This window comes from Triticum aestivum, chromosome 2D, assembly GCF_018294505.1.
Source record: "Triticum aestivum cultivar Chinese Spring chromosome 2D, IWGSC CS RefSeq v2.1, whole genome shotgun sequence".
Classification (NCBI taxonomy): Eukaryota; Viridiplantae; Streptophyta; class Magnoliopsida; order Poales; family Poaceae; genus Triticum; species Triticum aestivum.
This window is the reverse complement of record NC_057799.1, coordinates 71,191,607-71,196,740: the sequence shown is the minus strand read 5'-3', so window position 1 is coordinate 71,196,740 and position 5,134 is coordinate 71,191,607.

Here is a 5,134-nt window from a genome sequence, read left to right as displayed (position 1 = left end):
CTAAGCCTCTTCCACGAGCAAAACATGATCAGCACCAAGACTCCATGGGTGTTAGAATCATTACTGTGTAATCGAGATTATTGACTCTAGTGCAAGTGGGAGACTGAAGGAAATATGCCCTAGAGGCAATAATAAAGTTATTATTTATTTCCTTATATCATGATAAATGTTTATTATTCATGCTAGAATTGTATTAACCGGAAACATAATACTTGTGTGAATACATAGACAAACAGCATGTCACTAGTATGCCTCTACTTGACTAGCTCGTTGATCAAAGATGGTTATGTTTCCTAACCATAGACATGTGTTGTCATTTGATTAACGGGATCACATCATTAGGAGAATGATGTGATTGACTTGACCCATTCCCTTAGCTTAGCACTCGATCGTTTAGTATGTTGCTATTGCTTTCTTCATGACTTATATATGTTCCTATGACTATGAGATTATGCAACTCCCGTTTACCGGAGGAACACTTTGTGTGCTACCAAATGTCACAACGTAACAGGGTGATTATAAAGGTGCTCTACAGGTGTCTCCGAAGGTACTTGTTGGGTTGGCGTATTTCGAGATTAGGATTTGTCACTCCGATTGTCGGAGAGGTATCTCTGGGCCCTCTCGGTAATGCACATCACATAAGCCTTGCAAGCATTGCAACTAATGAGTTAGTTGTGAGATGATGTATTACGGAACGAGTAAAGAGACTTGCCGGTAACGAGATTGAACTAGGTATTGAGATACCGACAATCGAATCTTGGGCAAGTAACATACCGATGACAAAGGGAACAACGTATGTTGTTATGCGGTCTGACCGATAAAGATCTTCGTAGAATATGTGGGAGCCAATATGAGCATCCAGGTTCCGCTATTGGTTATTGCCCAGAAACGTGTCCCGGTCATGTCTACATAGTTCTCGAATCCGTAGGGTCCGCACGCTTAACGTTACGATGACAGTTATATTATGAGTTTATATGTTTTGATGTACCGAAGGTTGTTTGGAGTCCCGGATGTGATCACGGACATGATGAGGAGTCTCGAAATGGTCGAGACATGAAGATTGATATATTGGACGACTATATTCGGACACCGGAATGGTTCCGGGGGTTATCGGATATATACCGGAGTACCGGGGGGTTACCGGAACCCCCTCGAAGGTTAATGGGCCTCATGGGCCCAAGTGGTGGAAGAGGAGAGGCGGCCAAGGGGCAGCCGCGCGCCCCTCCCCCGCAAGTCCGAATTGGACAAGGAGGGGGGCGGCGCCCCCCTTTCCTTTCCCCCCTCTCTCCTTCCCTCTCCTCTCCTCTCCTACTCCAACAAGGAAGGGAGGGAGTCCTACTCCCGGTGGGAGTAGGACTCCTCCTGGCGCGCCCCTCCTGGCCGGCCGCACCTCCCCCCTTGCTCCTTTATATACGGGGGCAGGGGGCACCCTAAAGGCACAACAATTGATCATTGATCTCTTAGCCGTGTGCGGTGCCCCCCTCCACCATATTCCACCTCGATAATATCATAGCGGTGCTTAGGCGAAGCCCTACGTCGGTAGATCATCAACAGCGTCACCACGCCGTCGTGCTGACGAAACTCTCCCTCAACACTCGGCTGGATCGGAGTTCGAGGGACGTCATCGGGCTGAACGTGTGCTGAACTCGGAGGTGCCGTGCTTTCGGTACTTGATCGGTCGGATCGTGAAGACGTACGACTACATCAACCGCGTTGTGCTAACGCTTCCGCTTTCGGTCTACGAGGGTACGTGGACAACACTCTCCCCTCTCGTTGCTATGCATCACCATGTTCTTGCGTGTGCGTAGGATTTTTTTTGAAATTACTACGTTCCCCAACAGTATTCACACATTTATTACGATTTCCGGATAACACAATTATAGCATGAACAATAGACAATTATCATGAACAAGGAAATATAATAATAACCATTTTATTATTGCCTCTAGGGCATATTTCCAACAGCCTATTCACCCTCTTCTAGTCAATCATATCGATCATTTCAATTGGTATCAGAGCCGCATCTCTTTATTAAGGGCTTTACCGCCCGAAGAGTATGGTTGACGACGGGGAAAGGATTGGAGGTGTACCCGAGGCCGCGGAGTTGAACTCGATCACCCAAGATGACTTCAATGAAGCTATGGCTTCACTTAAGACGTCTATGACGGCTGAGGTAAAGTCCATGTTTAAAGAACTCTTTGAGGGATTGAAAACTTCTAGCAATCCGTTGCAAGTGGTTAATCCCATCGCATCGGAGTCGGAGGCCAACTCTGGTAAGGAAGCGGCTAAAGGTACTCAACCACCGAACAATCACTATCGCCACTAGAACGAGCCGCCAACGCATCGCTGTCATCGTTTCCATAGTGGAGCCGGCTTGACCTTGTTGATGACGGTCGGCAAGTCCTCGTGCACGTGCCCCCTAAGGCCTTGTACAATGCTAGGTTCTTAGGGAGGTGCTTAGAAAAATAAACCGGTGTTTTTTGACGCACCAATGTCTATTTCTGCAGGAAAGACACCTAATTAAGCGTCTACCTATACAAATAAGCACCGGCGCTTAAGGCAAGACTTGTTTATTTCTCTAAGCACCTCCCCTAAGCACCTTGCATTGTACAAGTCCTAAGGACTATCGCCCTGGACCCGAAGTCGTCGTTGTTGAACCCTTGAGTAGATCTGAAGCACTTGACACCAAATCTCGCCACACGATGAAAAAGATGTAATGACACCAGTAGTGCTTTAACTTGTCATGGATGTTCACTTTAGTGTCTAAACTTGAAAAATACATTGAACTGATTCTAATACTTAACATGAAGGTGCAAATACGGTGCTAATCCCATTCATAAACATAAAGGGTGCTGACGAAGCACCGTATTTTGCTGAGGTGGCATGGATCCACTTTTAGAGAAGAAACAAGATTTTAGTTGAATGCTATGTCTCTGTGATAAGTGGGCGAGACGTGCTAGCCACTCAACTAGATACCTTTATATGCAAACTTCGGCCCCGTAGGCTTACTGCATTGCGAAATAAAAAAGCTTGTGCTACTTAAATTGCTTGCAGTTAGTGCTGCCCATTTAGCATGTTAATTTAAAAAATATATAAATTCTGTAAATTATAAATCAGAGTAACACAAACAAAGTTCAATTATTCATGTGATATTAATAGTTATAAATATAACTAACTTTCAAAAAAATGTTCATCTAACTTTTAGAATATTCATGTATTATATTAAAAACATCAACTGAAATAATAGATACGAATTATAGCAATATAAAATAAAAATTATATTTTAAATTACAGTTTGTAAATATTATTTTGGTTATTTAAATATTTGAGTAACTAAACACACATTTTTATAATTCATAAGTATCTTGTTTAAGATAATGTTTCTATAAATAAAATTATTCATAATTAAAAAATTAAAATGTACATATGAATATTCACTCGCGGTTTATATTTAAATTTTATAAAAAATAAGAATATAAGCCATGAGCGAAATTATACGCCAGTGAATATTCGTAAGTATTTAGTAAACATTGCCTTCAATTTATTGAAATTAGAATAAGTCATGCATGTACAAAAGTGTTCACTATATTTAAAATAGTATTTTATAAATAACAGTTCAACATTTATTCAACTTACATGAACATTTTTAGTACTTATTTTATTGCATATATCTATATATTTATTTTGTGTGCACATGTGTACCACGAGGTTATTATTTATGTACCACAAATATTTATAATGCCCGACATGGCATGGGGCTTGTTTATAGATTCTTTTAAATAATATATGCACACGAATATTTGTATACCATGAGGTAACTATTAGTAGCACAGAAATATTTGAATCTAAATTTATTATCATGATTATAATGTGCAAAATGCAGAGTGATAGCATGTGTTTTAGTGTGATTATAATTTACAGATATTTTTAGAAAAATAACATGTGCTAAATGGGCCACAATGATTGTGGCCCATTTAAGTAGCACAAGCATTAAAAGCTGAGGGGCCAGCATTGACTACATTAAATCTGATGGGCTGAGTTTAGCAAATGAAACTATGTGATGGCGTGGTTAGCACAGCGCGCCCGCATGCTTCACTTCCAGGTTCGAACCCTGTCTTGCCATTTTACATTTCGATGTTCTTTTCTACTGACAGATGGGTCCCACCAGTCATAGGGACATATTATTCAAGTGAAATCATGTTTCATCGCTACATGTGGATCCTATGCCGCGTCAACCAAATATGAGCTCCGTCGACTACATCCAGATGGACGAAATCGAGGAGGATCGAAGTTTGGAAGACAAACTCGAAGAAGAAGCGCCGCACCTGCGAGGACTAAAAAACCCAACCTAAACTATTAACCGAAGTGGAGGCACGGGGATTCTCCTGCCCGCCATCGGTCGCCGGAGCCGCAGACAGAGGGGAAGCGAATCGGCTCGCCAGTGAAGTCTAGAGGGAAGAGCTTGCCTTAGCCGCCAAGGGATGGAGGAGGGAAAGATAAACCCTAGCAGCCCAGCACTAGTAGAAAACTGGGCTTTGGTCACAGGGCAATATTCACATTAGTCCCGGTTCAGTCACGAACCGGGACTAATGTAAGCGGCCAGGGGCCTGCCGGGCCTCGTGGGGGCATTGGTCCCGGTTCGTCCGGACCCTTTGGTCCCGGTTGGTGGGACAAACCGGGACCAATGGGCCACGCTCCTGGCCCACCACCCTTTAGTCCCGGTTCATATCACAAACCGGGACTAAAGGGCTGGTCCTAGTTGCGGCCAGTGTTTAGTCCCACCTCGCCAATCGAAGGGCGCTCACACCAGTTTATAAGCCCGTCCCTCTACGCCTTGTTGAGCTTCTCTTAAAGTGAAAATAGATGCCCTTATACAGGGAATTTCACCTAAATTCACAGTAAATTTCAATTTATTGTGAATTTAGGTTTAATTTTCTCTATAAGCGCATCTATGTTCATTTTTTTATATTTATAAAATAAATAAACCTTAATAAAATAAATAAAACTAAATAAACCTTAATAAAATAAAATAAAATAAACTATAGTAACTACAATAAATAAACCTTAATAAATTAAGTAAAAATAGCAGCAGTAAAATAAATAAAAATAGCAGCAGTAAAATAAATAAAAATAA